This window comes from Pinus tabuliformis, chromosome 8 (assembly GCF_031772625.1).
Source record: "Pinus tabuliformis cultivar Carrire ecotype Pingquan chromosome 8, CPIR1, whole genome shotgun sequence".
Taxonomy (NCBI): domain Eukaryota; kingdom Viridiplantae; phylum Streptophyta; class Pinopsida; order Pinales; family Pinaceae; genus Pinus; species Pinus tabuliformis.
Genome location: NC_142294.1, coordinates 1,009,274,753 through 1,009,292,435, shown reverse-complemented (window position 1 = coordinate 1,009,292,435; position 17,683 = coordinate 1,009,274,753).

Sequence of the window (17,683 nt, the reverse complement as noted above, 5' to 3'; positions counted from 1 at the left end):
ATATTAAGGTCAGGTGTTCAGTCTCGGGTCATGCATACACTCCTAGGAGCATTCTCAACTCTTAAGGTGCTCAACCTTTCTTTAAAATGCACTATCTGGTACATTGCCAATAAAATTTGGAATCTGTGCAGTAGTGGATTTGAGTGATAACAAGTTATCTGGGGATTTGTCTATGATGCGGACATGGGGAAATTATATGGAAGTGCTTGATCTGAGCCAGAATTCATTTACAGGGTCCCTGCCAAATGATACTTCTCAGTTTTTAAGATTGACTTATCTAAATTTTTCCCACAATAACTTAGTGGGATCTCTCCCAACTGTATTGGGAATGTATCCCAAGATTAATGTTATTGACCTTAGCTTCAACAAGCTAAACAGGGCTCGTTTAACCAGCCTTTTTACATTGTCTACCTTGGAACATTTACACTTATCTAGCAATAATTTCACTGGGGGTATCCCCCTGCCGAACATTCTACCAGTAAACCCTGCTTCATCAGTAATCCCCATTCAAGTGACAAAATATTCTTTCCTGGAATCATTGGACCTTTCGAACAACCATTTGAGTGGTACTATTCCTCCACAAGTTGGTGCAATTGACAGGCTCAAGACATTGAATCTTGGTGGAAATCAATTGTCAGGAAACATACCAAATGAAATTAGTAAGCTTTTTGTCTTGGTCAACCTCGATCTTTCTCACAACCAATTATCTGGGAAAATACCCGGCAACCTTCTTGCCAGCTTAAAGGCATTTAAAGTATCTTACAACGACTTGTCAGGTTATGTCCCACAAAATTTGCGAAATTTCCCTCACTCTTCATTCTATCCAGGAAACTCTGGTTTGATTTTTCCTCGTGTTCAAATATCATCTAACAATGGGCCAGGCACCAATGAGATACATGGCAGGGGCCTTGCTAAAGCAGTTATAATTGGGATCTGCACTGCTGCAGCTGCTCTATTTGTTAGCCTTGCTCTGTTCTTATACTACCGAAGAATTTCAAACTTTGATGACAAAATTGTTTCAAGAGATATAGATAGGGGAAAAACTTCAAGTGCTGGTTACTTTGGATTTGGTAAAGATGTGGAACCTTCACGTCCCATGAGAGTTTCTGCAGAACATTTGCTAGTTTCTGGATGTTGGTTCTATGTTGATGTTATGCATGCGTCAAATAAATTTTACAAATAGAGCTAGAGTCTCCCTTTGAATAATAATAATAATAATAATAATAGGTCATGGCCAAGCCAGACACGAAATTGGTTTATGAGACCCCTTGTTTATGGGACAAGCGATCCACCTCCTTGCAGTGATTTGACCACTAAAATCTGTGGAGGTTTACCTTTTCTACTTCTCGCTAGATTTGAATCTATGACCTCTTACAAGGAAATACATGTTCTTAACCATTAAAGCCCACCAAGGCCATTATAAGCTTTATCTTTGTACAAATTTTAAACATTGCATGCTCTCTATAGATGAATGATTATAGAAATAAGCAGATGAGGTTGTTAAGCTTCTTGGAACCTATAAGTAGATGAGGTTGTTAAGCTTCTTGGAACCTATAAATGGAGACACCAGATCTGCAATATAGTGACGATGTCACAACGAAGACCTAATTATAGAAATTTAGTTTATGGTTGTAATGCTCATGACTTCTGTTGACTAGCATGTGTCATTTAAATACCCTCTACTTTAAACATGGGGATATAGTATAGAGTGGTTTGAGTTACTACAAAGCCCAAAACATGCCAAGAGTTTTCCCTAAGTGATCCAGTACTATCCTTACCATTTGATAGTTCTTTTAAGGCATGGTTAATTGGTTAAAGTGTTCTTAATTGAATTGAACTTCTCCAAAAAAAATCGATTTTCACTAGGATGCATCAATCTAGCATGGTGAGATTCAATGTAATGGTTGCTTCTAATCCATACATATTAAGCATAGTCTTGTAACTAAGTATGCTTTGTCATGTTGTTTGTTTACTAAGACGAAGAAATCTAGAAAGTAATCAAGAAATTAGTTAATAATGAATAGGTACAGGTAACAGAGAAAAACAATAAAACCAGCAAGCAAACAATCCAAAGAAAAATGGGCTAACATGATGTAACCTAAGGTTGAGGAAAAGAGGATGCCAACAATTATTGCATGGTACATAACCGATGGAGGCCTGACAAATATGGTCTAGTGGGGTAGAATTTTCTAGTGAAAATATAGATTGAATACCATGGGCTTGTGTAAGGCTTACTCTGACAGTTGTTTTTAATGATCTTAAATTAAATGAGAAGATCAATTCGTAGAGAATTTGGGATTTTAGAATGGAAGCTTATTTAGTCAATAAAAGACTAGTGAAAATATTAGGATACACTTTTACCCTTATTCTAGTGTTAAATAAAAATGTCGTGAAAAATAATGTGTCTCTAGTTTTGGATAAAAGGACCCTCAACTTTCTTTGCAACTTTTGTGGTCACTGGCCACTTATGAAAGGAGTAGGCATCTTTAGAAATGCGATGCCATTTAGAGGGGAAATACTAATAGCAACAGGGCAAAGGCAATTATTCCGTTCATTTAATTATTCCTCATTTGTCTGATCTTATTGTGAGCTGCAATGTATATCATGAGATTGTTTTAGTACTAGTAAACAATGATTAAGTATATAATAAATATAAACCTTTTGACATTTAGAGGACATTCCTCTCAATTTACAAAAAAAAAATAAAGTATGAAAATCATGTTGGGAAACAGTTTCTGAAGTTTGGAATCTTTTATCTTCAAGATTAACTAAATGGGTTGGAAGATGGAAAAAAAAAAACCCATCAAAATTGGAAGAGCGGGACTTTTATATTCACTAAGGTTTTAAAGGAATTATATGCATAAAACTTATACTAGCACCTCCTAGTGGAATTGATAGTGCACTAATCTGTTGCTTGCTATTATTTTGGTTTTGGTACCACCTTATAGCATATACGGGTCCAAATGCTATTTTCCATGATGGATAGTTGAATATGTTCCAACTCTAATTGTTATTGAGGGGTTCCACAAGGATGTCACATGAGCATTTATGATGCCCATTTTAACATAGATAGCCACCTATGTTAAGGTTCTCTTTTGCAGTTCCATGTTTTTATTTATGAACATTATATACATCTGGTTGGACACATGAAAATCAATTGATGGATTTGGTATTGATGATGGAAATGTTGGATGTATGACCAAATGTATGACTTACTTGGTTACAATTTATTTAGTGCATGACTTGTCAGAGTTATTATTGCATCATATAGGCTTATATATATTTGATTTATCTAATCAATGACTTAGTGAAATTATGATTTATCTGATGTAAGATTTAATTCCAGTATAAACAACAAAAATTGACACGTGAACACTGGGTTTGATAAACATGGTGTTTAAGATCATGTATCTATATCTATTTTGTGGTTATATATATGCATGGATGAGAACTAAACTACAGATTGGAAAGAACCGTATGATAACCAAGATCTAACATTCCATTGGGTGAGGTCGAGACGACCAATGAGGAAAGGTACGATGTACATTGTTCTATTACATTTGGTATCTACTTGATATGCACTCTTATGACATGAGTAAAATGCAAATGACAGGTGGCAAGTTGACCTGACTGGATTATTCGATGACAAGTCCAACCAGCTCTGTAGTGTGGTCCGTGCTCTGAAGGAGGGGTGGAGGTGTTTCCCACCGTGTATCCTCCGAAACCTGGAATCGTGGGGAGGACAGTTGAACGCTCCCCCTAGACGTGTGATGACGATTGCCACATGCCTGCTGGGGAAAGTTCAGTCGAGGTATTCGACGCTTCCACCATGTCGGTTTTATCAGTGGTTAGTATGGTCGTTGCCACTGATAGAGCAGCAGAGGATGGATAGGGTGGGAACGGAAGTAGGTCAAGATGGATAGGAGGAAATAGAACAGTTGGAGACTCTTGATGGGAAGTAATGTCATTGTCTGACTCATCAAATTTTAATGCTATAACTCTCTCTGGTTTGCTATGCTTTCAAACTCCTTGTATCTTTTCATTCTAACTTCGGGACGAAGTTTTCTGAAGGAGGGGTGTATGTAATGCCCCACTTAAATCTTACCCTACAAATTATGTTAATATTTACATTATCTGAAAATATTGAGAAATATTGGTCTAAAATAAATTTATGATTTCCATTATTCAAATTCCCCACTTACCTTCTCAATTTGAATATTGTGTAGGATATGGTCTCCTTCCATTAATTCAAAATATATTTATTCATTCACACACCCCAATGTACCCTCACATTTACTAAGGAGAAGACATGGTCCTCTCCATGTAAGCACATTTCACATTCCCCAATGTACCCTCACATTTAATTGGGAGAAGACATAGTCCTCTCCATCTTATCATCAATATATATATTTATTCATTTCACATTCCCCAATGTACCCTCACATTTACTAAGGAGAAGACAAAGTCCTCTCCATCTTATCATCAATATATATTTATTCATTTCACATTCCCCAATGTACCCTCACATTTACTAAGGAGGAGACATGGTCCTCCCCATGTAATTACACTTCACATTCCCAAATGTACTTTTCAGATTTACTTGGGAGAAGACATGATCCTTTCCCATTAAATTCTCAATTTTAAATTCATATCACAATTCCAAATGTACTCTAGCTTAGAAGAGAAGTCAACCAAGGATGGGTGAGAGTTAATGACATTAATGAGAGGTGGTTGAGGAAAGAGGGTATAAAAGGGAAGGGGGAAGGAAGAAGGGGGGGAGTTGGAGTTTTGCTTAGGATTGTGGGGTTGGTTGTGATTGTTTGGCCTTGTTATGATTTTTGGGAGACCTTGGAAATCTGTGGAGGTTTCTTGGGTTTGATAGGAGGAAAGTATCATTATCTAGTTTTGCACATTCTTCTTGAGGACACACTATATCTGGTTGGACTTGGGCACGGAGGGCTAGGGAACCTGTGGAGGTTTCCTGGGCTAGGAATTTATTTCCTAGTTGGCTGGGAGGTAAATCCGGTTGGGTCGGCCAGAAGGAGCGTTCAGTTGGAGCTATCAGACAAAGGTATCATCATCAACCGCCGGAACAGGTATTTTTCCATGGACTACCCTTGTTAAGTTGATATCAATGGAATGCTCACCTTAATTTATGTTGCTTATGATAAAATGATAAGATGTTAAATGTTTTAAGCTATGTGAAAAGGTCAGCAAGCTCCTTTTATTATTTATGAATTAACAGGAAAATAGATCTGTTAGTGTACAACGGAATAGAGGCTCTAATAATAGGATTCAGGTCCTTACAGCCCCTATACATTGTATTTACTAACTATCATTAGCTCGGCCTAAATCCCTGAACTAAGCTGCAATCTGTGACCAAAAACCAAGTTAAAGTCTCGTCCCTGGACCATCGCACCTTATCTTCTTGGCAATCTGGATGCATCACACCTCCCGTGTGCAGTAGATGAGATGCATCCCTATTTCCCTGTGTTACAGGTGTGATGATCAGATAAGACTGTTTCTGCCTCCAGATTTTGGTTTTTTCTTCACTGTCTTCAGGTTTATTCAGGAGTTTGCATTCTGTGATCAGTAGACCACTATTGAAACCCCCTTCCTTTGCATCATCTGACCTCCATTGTACAAATATTTGTGAATGTTTTTATGTATTTTTCACCATTCACAATTCTCATTTACAGAATGGTAGCTTAATTGGACTGTCGTCTTTTGATTTGAAAGTGTCGCAAGTGTCGTTTTCAGTCAAGGAAAAGAATCCTATTTTTGATAGTCGATTACACTGTTACTCTTGTATTTGATCTGAATTAATAGTATTTCAAGTGTCAAAAGTAGTTTTCAATTCAAAATCGCAAAGTGTCGTCTTGTCTCCTTTTCGTTTTTTGAAAAGAAAATCATTAGTACTATCACTTTGAAAGAAGATATAATTCAAATTTGTACTTAGCATTCTTTTTGTCATTCGCACATTAAGAAAGCGGAAAACAAATACATGCATGTGCATTTGCATTTAGACTGCTTGTTGATTTTGATTTAGGACAGTGCATCTAGTGTGTGCTCTCTACTCTATGTTGAAAGGATTTCGTTTCTCTTTCCTTAGTAGCTAGGATTTTCATTGCAAAAATAAGAGTAAATGATTGTTTATAATCTTAGATTGCATATTTAGGAATTATATATCTACATCACGCGGTGAACCTTAAAGGCAAACTTCTTAGGAAAGATCAACTGTAAAATAAGTTCAATGAACATAAAAATGCTTTGGAACCTAACGCAAAACATATAGAAGTCTAGGCTAGAGACTTATTCCGGCATCGTAAAGCCTGGTAACTGTCACTTTCATCGTAGGTTGGGTGATTCCTCCTCTTTGAGACGACAAGTGCTAGTATGGACTTGTGCTCCCACGTACCGTCGAGTATATATTGGGAGAGCACAATAGGCTATATCCTTTATCCTTAAGAAGCTGTGTCTGCCGCCCTATCGATCGCAATGCACTAAACACAGCATTCGGGAAGATTGACTATCGTACCGTAAAAATTATTCTGCAGTTTTGTGATTGGTTTGGTAATCCCTCGGTCTATATTTCCAAAGTAGTCTCTTTTGTTCTTTTTCAGACTCCTTAAAGGAAAAGGTCCATCTGAGCACTTGTCACTTCAGGCTCATTAAAAATCGAAGGCGACTAGAGTCATCTTTAGCTTTTTCTCGACTCTTAAAAATTGAAAAAGCAAGTTGTGTCAAAGCGTCTAAAATTCATTTAATTTGGAATAACATTTTCCCCTCTTATTTTGAGTTGATCAAATAATCCGCAATTGTGGAATAAATTCAATCAAAACCCCGTCCTTCACTGAGACTGACGAGTCAGCAATCTTTGAATCCAAAAACGAAACCATTCCGAGCCAAGTGAACTCGTTTAACTGGGTCAAAGTTTCCTGGTTTGTTTGAAACTTGTGTTTCAACATCCTCTGAGACTCTAGTTACTCCAACCATTTATGGTATCCCTGCCTCTACAGAAGAAGTTCCGCAGTTACAAGAGGACAGTAGAACTGATCCTAGTGTAACAGTAAACACTTCTATTCCTGAACCAGCTCCATCTAGGGTTGATTTGGAAGGTCTTACCCCTCCAACATCTATCACTATAGAATCTATACCTTCTTCGGCACTAGAAATATTTTACGGACCTGACGGTCTGCCTCTTCCACCCTGATTGATTGATATAGAAGAGATTACGGAGGATCTTCCATCCAGTACTCCATCGCATTTTGGAACTGGGATCCACCTATATCCTTCTACTTCAGAAGTTAGAACACCTTCATCGCAAGTTCCTGTAGCATCGCTAGGAAGTCTTTTGGATAGACTCGATATGTCTGGACAATCATCAACATCTAGGACTATGTCATCCGATACAGCGGTAGCAGAACCTCCTGCGACCACTCCGACAATGTTTGCTGGCATACCATCTGTCCCAACTAGCTCTCAACCGCTAGAGGGAGTCCACTTAGGGACTATTTCGACAGTATGGTCTGTTCTCGTTTGTTCTTCCGGAATAATATCTGGAATTTCTTATGTTGAGTCTCAGCAAATTGATCCTTCACAACAGTATCAATTTGGCTAGTCTGGTCTCCAAAGGCCAATATTTCCTGTCAACATTGGATTTCCGCCGTATGGGGGGCAGTATGCCCTTTCATTGTTCCCTCCGGGAGAAAAACCATATGATAGTTCTCAACCAAATTCGGGTCAAAATGCAATCACATCCAATGGTTGGGTGTCAATACTGCCTCAACAACCAATAATTGTATACTCAGTGCAACCGAGTCTACTTGTGTCGAATATCCCCACTACACCAGCTATTGTGACAGTGTTGCAAGTACAAGCATTGCATGTTGTATGCCAGCCTCAAGTTTCTCAGGTCATAATACAACAGCCTCTTGTTTCCATGATGCAACCGCAATCGTCGGTTAGTGGCTCCTTAACTGGAGCGACTCAAGCTCAAACAAGTACTATTACCCCTCATCTTGGTCAAACATCCAGTATTGGACAACAGCAAATGGTTTCACAACCATGGCTAGTGCAACATCAATAACCGCAATTCCAACAAGCTTACCAAGGACCTGAGCAACAAAGCTTTGCAGGTAATGGGCAGCCATATATTCAAAATGGTTATCATCAATCATCCCAAATTGGTTATGCCCAACAACCTTATCAAAGTTATCAGCATCAAATGCATTATGCTGGTATGCAAAGACCCACTGCTTAGGCGATCCCATCTTATCCTGGGTACGCTTCGCCGAACCTGAATCAACAATTGCCCTTCGTGGCGACTTTAGAGTTACCAGATCTAAATCGGCTAACGAATGATCCAATCGCTTATGCCCCTTGGTGGCCAGTGATTCCTCATAAACTTCCGTCAGATATTCCTAAATTCAATGGAAATCTGGGTGAAGATCCATCGAATCATGTGATGACCTTTCATCTATGGTGTTCCTCCAACACTCTAAATGATGATTCAATTAGGCTTCGCCTTTTTCAGCGAACACTAACTGGTCCGGCAGCAAAATGTTACATCGAATTGCCTAGAGCTTCAATTGATAACTTCGGCGCCCTTGCCACCACCTTTTTAACCCATTTTTAATTACCAATAAGGTACGAAATAGGAACAGAGCTTCTTACCAATTTCAAGCAGATGACAGCCACTCACATATCTGATCATATTCATGAGTGGCGACGTCGTCGTAGAATGGTAAAAACATATGTTCCTGATCTGCTACTAATTGAATGGTTTATTAAGTCTTTGTTACCTTCTATTACAGAAGATGTGGCAAAGGGAGGAGTCGTCACTGAAGAGAAATTCATTTCTCGTGCGCAATATCTAGACTTGATCTATACTCAGTCTGGCACGCTTTATGACAAAATCCCTTATGCCCCTAGACCAAAGTTTTCTGTTCCTCCTCCTCCTAAATCAAACAAAGACTCTCATGCCAGTGATGGCGTGATAGGTACGACCAGCACGAAATCGAAAAAGGCTACATCTAAGAAAGATCGTAAGGTTTCTGGTCAAATGCAAATGAAGAACTTCTAGACTTGGAGGTTAATTCCGTGTCGACCAAAAAAGGGAAAGAACCGAAGCAAACACGGGGCAAGAAGAAAGGGAAGAGCAAAAAGAAGAAACACGATGATTCGTCTCCTCAAAAATCTTCTGCAAACCATTCTGGGCAAAATAAACACAGTCATCCATGCCTCATATGCGATGAGGATCATTGGACGAGAGATTGTCCATACAAAGCTCAAGTTAAGAAAATATTTAAGAATTCAAGAACTTCAGCAGTATTGACTGACCCATTTCCGAACCCAGGAACCAATCTGGTTGCTAGCGACAATGCTTCCCCATCCCAAGTGCTTATGTTTTCCATTTCAAAACAGCAAAATGATGCTTTCATATCGACAAGGAATAAAGGTTACGGGAATCCACAGTTGTCGAACAACAAGGCTACTGATCAACCTAGTAGTTCGACAACAACCTCGACCAAAGTTGTGCCACCCATCATTCCTGAGCTAACGATAAAGCCACCAAAGGGAGTAGTACAGAAATCAACATTTAATCCTCATGCCAAAGCAGCACAGAATTATAATATAGTAGAGGACCTGGCCGAATCGCCGCCCGCTATGTCGACACTTGAAGTACTGCAAAATTGCCCCTCCCAAAAGCAGGCTCTATTATCAGCAATAGGTGGGATTGACCCAGCGGATTCCAATCTTGTGGCCTTTAATCATAAAGGATATGAACCTCAGTTACCAACTCAATTCGCTTTCCTCATTCAAGTGAAAGCCCTCAACAAAACTGTTCATCAAACAATTATTGATGAGGGGGCATCTACATGTATTATGTCAATGAGTTGCTGGAAAACTTTAGGATCACCACCCTTGTCGCGATTGTCAACGACATTAAAAGCATTCGATGGACGAACATACACTCCATACGGGATTTTGAGTAACTTGCAAGTTGAACTGGGGGGAAAACCATTAGAAATTGATGTTGAAGTTATCGATGGAAATATCGATTACAACATCCTACTAGGAAGGCCCTGGATTTATGCTATGGCCGTTGTTGTGTCGACATAATTCAGAAAGATTGCATTTCCTTTTCAAGGAGGAATTACAATCGTCGACCAACAAACCTTTCTCCCCAACAGTTCACAAGTTACGAGAAGCATCCCAATGATCCATGGAAGCTCTCATTCGCTTCAAACTATCGGAGTAGGCCTGCTAAAATACCCTACATTGATGGTTACTTTCACCCTACCACCTCCGAGTAATCTGGCGAAAGTGGCCACGGTGGAAACCTGCAATATGATATCTTCTATATCTAAAAGATTCAAAAGATTCCTGAACATTTTGTTAGCATGGATCATCGCCATTTTAGAAATATTGTAGCAATCAATTTTCTTGGCCTGGGGGGAAAACCCAAATCAACGTTCATCGAGTGTTTGGATAGATAGGTCTAAGGAATATGGCACCTCTTCAGATCCTTGGTCACATGTACATTCTATAGACGAAGGAATCATTCAGTCAATAATGATAGGAGAGGCACCATGGGAAGATTACCACCATCGTTCCCATCTTCCAAATTACCACGAAAATTATTCTAGTGACCTTAATCATCCTTCAAATTTTGATTTTCTATCAAATACTATAAATACAGTGGATTTCGAGGACGGTTCTTATCTTGTGTCAACCTCATTAAAAAATGAAACAAATCCCTTTCGAAATCGAGTCTTTGATTACGATCTCATAAAATCCAGGTCAAGTCTTTCAAAGATCTCGAAGTTAAACCTTCATTCCAAACACTGCGTTGAATGCAACGAAGCTTGGGGGGCATGCACCTCGATTTTGCATCATTATGTTGGGGGCATGCGAACTTGGCACGAGCAGTTTTACGCAAAGTTCAAGCTTGTTAAAAATTAAACCTAGCAATGAGCATATGTTCCACCAGAGTTTAAACTCATTAAATAATGAACCCAACTCCGGTAAATAACCATTGTGAATGCATTATCATTAGCTTTTGAGCCTTGGTCATGTTCTTACTATCACCTCCACTCTGTTTTAGCCAATCATATGCCACCATTTGATTGTTTACCCCTTTTGAGGAATAGCTATGACGAGTGATTTTGCTAGCCATCTTCTTAACACTGCCATGATTGGAAAGTTCCAACCCTCACCTGGAACCAGCTGCTACCCGAAATATCACTCGTTCCTCAAAAACGAGTATCCTTTAAGCTCTTTTCATCTGACTCGTAAAATATGAAAAGATCGTCGAGCAATTGGCCTATCCAGCTCGTTAAAGTGATTGGAAGTGCCATCCCTCCTCTAGATTTTAATCTTTTTGGACCTGAGGGATTATTGCACAAAAAGATCAAGCGTTTGTCTTGTTCGGCTCGTTAAAACTATCAAAAAGTCATCCCTTTCGCATTGTTTTTATACTTTTTTGGACTTAAGGGATTATACTACGAAAAAGGAATATTGGAGTTTCCTTTCCATCTCTTTTCAGACTCTATAAAATTGAAAAGGACCGAGTTATCCTTGTCATTAAACTCGTTAAAACAATAGCGACAAACTTGTCCATTCAGACAAGAGCGAGTTTCACGGTCGCTAGGCTCGTTAAAACATAGTGACGAGTTTGCCCGAAGGGAAAATTATAGAACAAGCATATGTTATCCTCCTCAAGCTTGACAAAAATAAAGAGGTACTGGTCAGAAATGACTGGGCAAAATTGGGAAGAAAACTTGAAGAAACTTTATTGGTAGTAGGTCGCTCTTGAACATCACACTTTCACTCCATCACCATGATTGACTCGGGTTGGGTTATTCCGTTCATCGGTCATATCACCATTGGTCCACCGTACCATCCACTTTTGGGGTTGACGCTACCAATCCATTTCAGTGTCGTCGATATGTTCAAGAGAAGTTGCTCAGATAATTCACCTACCCAGCTTGTGTCTCATCCGCTGCAATACCTTCACGCTTCATTCTTTCATGACCGCCACCCTGAATCTTGTATCATTAATTCGTTTTCACCTCCACAAAATCATTTGCTCCATTTTGTGTCGTAGATGTGGGATTCATTAATGCCCTCCTATGACGGTTCACTTCTTGTCGACATCAGCTCATTATCCAAGAAGTCGACCTAGGAACAACCCTTTCAGTACTTTGAAGCTTGCATGCCTCAATGGCAAGTTTCTCACTTCCGGTGACAGGTCTACATTAATGGCCTTCGACCGAAAGATTTTGCGTGGTGTTCGACATCAACTCATGTATTCACACCACGTGAATTGTACTACAGTTCCTTGAGGGTCATCATCATCATCGGTGATTCATCTCGCGCCTGTTAACAGCTTACATCATCGACTGGTAATCAGGCGATTTCCTTCCATGTTCGACATAAAAACATCTTTTCACATGGATTGACTTGTACTTTCGGGCGAAGATTGAACGAGTTTTGAAGACCCCGGATCTAGTTTCATCCATCCGGGCTGTGATATATTCAAGAAAATAAAGACATCATTGTTGCACAGATAATCATCCAAACTAAGGGATGATGGCTCTACCAGAATCATCAGTCTGCACACAGACAATTGTCTGTCCTATGCACATGAAAATGAATTTATCAAGCTGAGCATGGGAATGCCCGCCTTAGCTAGATCATGAAAATATTATGAAGATAATGTATTGTATTGTATCTTATTACAGGTCACCTTCCAGTTCGAAAAACCTCGGGTCCTCATTATAAAGCATTTCACCCGACATCAAAAGATTTACGACCTCATGTTTTAGGGGGCAACTGTTATAGATATATTTGGGCACTACAACCCCAATCACATATGTCCATAAACCAAGGGCTTCTAAATCCCTAAAAGTGTTGTTTCATACCCTAAAGGAGCAACGTCAGCCGATTACATCATTCCCCAAAAGTTCTCCATGAAAAACCACTCAGAACTGGTCAAAGCATGACCATACAGACTGCCCAGTGCTAAGGGTGTGATGCATCTCACCTGCCACATGCAAAAAGTGTGTTGCATACTAGAAATCCCTTCTGTAGGGTGTGATGAGCGAGAGCAGACAAATGGCACAAGCAGTTTGCTAGTTGGAAACCTTGAGAATCTTCTAGAAGTTGCTCATTTGACACTTGCCTCCCTGAATTTGCCCAAGGATGAGTAAGAGATCATGAAATCTCCAAGTGGAACCAATAACTATCAGAGAGATGACACTAATCAAAATTCCAGAAGCTGACTCACCCCCCTACAAATATCTATATATGGATCCCTCATCCCAAAGATCCAGAGGTTGGAATTTGGTAATTTGCAAAGAAGTGTTGTTGGTTTCTCTTTGAAGACATTGTTGGGTGTTCTTTCTTTGTATGAGGTGAAGAGGGCTTTCAAGCTGGGAGGATGGCACTGGGTCAGACCAAGTGTTTGTAGTCCTCTCTTCTACTACTTTTATCAATAAAGATATTTGAGTTTTCCTCCATATTCTTGTGTATCTCTGAATATTGTGTTGATATATGCATTTGTATGGTCAATATATATCTGATCCTCTATTGTTTACAGTGATAGATCTCTATTCTTTGATGGTATTATGTTGCTGCAATTCTATAGGTGCTCTTTGAAGCAGGACAAGTAAGGAAGCGGTGGCGAGATTCTGTCAAACGGGAAAGGAAACAAGCAAGGATCTAAGCAAAATACTGAGGTTGGTACTCTCTGCTTCTTTCTCATCTATCTCTCGTAAAGGAAAGCACAAGTGACTTTAGTTTGTTTGTTTCTAAGATAGCTACCCGTCTTAGTGGGACTAGCAGTTCTGAATAGACACTAGTTTTCCCAATAACACTCTGAAGGCCGCATTTTTTGGTGGTGGAATCAAGCCGATCCGATGGTCGGTTTGCGAGATATCGACTGCCCTAGTTTTGATGATGAAGCTGCTAATGTTGATACCGCTGATCTAGGGTTTGCTACTACTGATATAAATCAGATTTATTGTACTATTTCTCTCTGCTGAATTATTGAAGATAAAAGAAGATTTGATCAAAGGGTTTACCCACACATTGTGGGGTTTGTCCTTGCCTAGCCGCCACATCTTGTGTCTCTTGTCTTGTCTTGTTTTATGTTGATCGTTTAATGTTCTATCTGCACTTTACTTAAGCACATGTGATTGCTAATCTATGAATAATAATAAGAAAGAAAAGTAAATTGCTCTAAGCATAGAACATACCTAAAATTAACATAGTGGGTGGTGGACCTAACATACAATTAAAGGCTTGGACATTTTTGCATACATATTAGCCAACAAAAAATCCAATTGGCATGCCCCTATTAGAGAATGGTCAACTTATGTGTAACCCCCATAACCATGATGACAAAAAAAATTGGATAAGCAAGAAATTTCTTGTTAGCATAAATAAAGGTAAAGGTCCAATAAAAGGAAGTGTGGTGAAGTAAAATTATAAGTGCAGACACGAACGAATTCCTCTAGCCCGATAATGGGTCTAGCCACAACAGATACATTCTATGGAATATTTCCTTAGGTTAGAATCAATCAAGAGGGCCTACCTCTTGGTCGCTTATCCTGCTAGATGATGCCCTCGCTTTCTCGCTCCAGCAATATCTCGCTTCCTTCTTCAAGCTCCTGTAACAAGTAAACAACAACAACATACAAACATAATAATAGAAAATTTGCAATTCAACCTACTTAACAAGTCAAGAAACATTAGCACATGAATATGTAATATTAAAAAACATGTAGTAAATCAATCGATAGTTGCATATATTAATTCGTCTTGACGTTGCAGTCTTCCTCTGACAAGACCAGGTTCCCACACACTTCTGCTAGCATTCCACGATGGTTTCAATACACAATAGTTTTAAATCACTTCCCTTTAGGCTTCACTCCAAACCAAAACACACTTCTCCCTCACACAACTAGATAGCTACAACTAGTAATAGATTGCTTTTCTACTTCAAAATAGCATCAACACTTTGCAACTATAACACTCACACTCAGCCAAAACTATCAACTTTGACTAGTTTGCGCTTGGGAAGAAGGAAGGTTCATATAGAAATATTGATGGGAGACAGATCCTCTTCTCAAGGGATAAGGACTTATCCCTTGAGGTAGTTCCATCGTTATAGGGGAAAGGAGCCCAAACTGTCATCCTCGACCCCATCCGGCCAAACCGTTTACCCAAATTTCGTTACGGAGCTTCTAGAGCTGGAAGCTTCGGCTCTAATTTAAAAATCTTTCCATAATAGGACTGGTGTGACTGAGACACAGCTCAGTCGCTCCAATCAAAGTGAGGAGTAGTGCTAATCTCTGCACATCGGCGTGAGGGAGATAAGGGCCATTATCACCGGTCTTGTAAACTGGGCAAAATAGAAGTTTAAGGGGAAATGGTGCAAAAGGGAAATGATCTGCTCATGAAGAGGGACATAATGGGAGTTTCTTCATGAAGGCAAAGCATGCGGGGTTCACTATAGAGGTCCTCCAGGATCAAGGAACGGGGAGTACAGGGACAGTGACAAAATGTTGTGTAACAGATGCCCCTTAAAGTGTGAAGGTCGAACTAGAGTGAGGGATGAAATGCTTTATAAATCAGTGTGGGGAACTGGTCTGCCATCGGAAAACCTACAAGCAAATACATGTACATATACATATACATAAACTGAGATCTCTATCAAATGATACATGACTCATGGCATGGACACAGCCATCTAGAGAATGATCATGTAAATGGATCCAGGTATGGGCGTAGCCATCCGTCAAGGGGGATCATAATGAAACCAAGGTATGGTCACAACCATCCAATAATGAGAAGGATCACATATGATAACTCATGCTCTGGTCACAACCATCCATCTGAAAGAGACATGCATATCATCATAACCATGTCACATCACTTCGCAACCTGGACTTTTTGTGATCTGAGTCCAGATTCTTGCACTCCCACACGACCCGATCCAAGTACAGATTCTAGCATGCGAATCGATTTGTTGACGTCGAACATGCTAGAAAGTTGCTTGATTACCAGTCAATGATGTAAACTGTTAACAAGCAAGATACAAACCACCAATAATGGCAACGGTCCTCAAGGTACTATCAGCGCAATTCGCGGAATGTGAATACAGTAACTGAAGTCGAACACCTGTGAAATCACTCGATCGAAATCCAATGATGTTAACTTGTCATTGAGTGTGAAGAACTTTCCATTAGGGAATGCAAGCTCCAAGTTACAAGAAGGGAGTCTCTCGGTCAACTTCCCGGATAATGAGTTGAAGTCGACGGAAAGCGACCGTGTCGAAGGAGGTCCATAATGAATCCCACGTCATCAATGCGAGACAAGAGGATACAAAATGATTTTGGATGATACAAAGAATCAAAGGTAAGTGTAACAGGAGAAGGACAACTCTTGAACATATCAACAACACAACGGGAAGTTTTGCAGCTTTTGGATCCATGGGATCGATGGTCATGATGACATGGTAGAGATCAATTTGAAGGAAAAAATGAACGGACCAACCCAGGAAGGTCAACGATACAAAGGAGGATGTCCCAACCCAACATGGAGCAAAGAGTGTCATGTTCAAGAGTGAGTTTTCGACACAACTGATAGATTTCCAAATTTTTCCCCCACCATTTCTGGCGAGTACCCCAATTATGTTTTAATCACAAGCTTGAAGGGGATACCATATGTTTGCACTGTAAGTTCATCCTTAGGAAAAATCTGACCTAATAAGTTTAACGAACCCTAGGAAGGAGAACTTCATGTTCGTCATGGTGATGAATCTAATGTCGTTTAATAGTTTAACGATTCCGACAAAGGTGTAACTCGGTATCTTTTTCATGTTTAGAGAGTTTGAAAAAGACACGTAAAAGAAAACTCCACATGGTCCCTTTTCGTACATTTGTGTCTCTCAAGCCCGAAAAGGTAAAAAACAATACTTGAGAGAATCTCTTGACCATTTCAGTCAAGGAGTACCTTTTTCCGTAAGTAGTGCCTCCCAGCCCGAAAAAGGGATAAACTTATACTGGGTGCATGACGTTTCGCATCTGTTAACGAGTTCAAAGTGACAAGGGCTCGGCCATCTTTTCGCTTTTAAAGGGTTGGAAAAGAGCTGAAAGCAGACCCCTCGTTTTTATTCTCTTTAACGAGTCAAAAAGGGAAAAAAATACTCGGCAATCTTTTCATCTTTTACGAGTCAGAAAAGAGCTTAAAGGTGACTCATCCTGGAGGAACGAGTGGTATAAAGGGAAGCAACTGGTTCCGGTAATGGTGGAACCGCTCAAAACATGTAATGGTAAAGAGGCTAGCTAATAAAACCACTCAACGCTGTGGTCCCTTAGGAACGAAACACAACCAAGTGAAATCATATGATCGGCCAAAGAGATGGTGGCAATGGAATGAAACAACCAAGGCTCATCTAGCAGAAATTAGCTGATAAAAATGGGATCACGAGGGTTAAAATTGGGCATGGGTTCATTTTTACACAAGCTTGAACCATGGATAATTCTGCTTGGATTCAGTTTCATGTTTACACAAGCTTGAAACGAAAAACTATGCTTGCTATAAGTTCACATGACCCCGCATAATGACTCAATCGAGGTACATGCCCCCCAAGCTTCATTTCAATCAACTA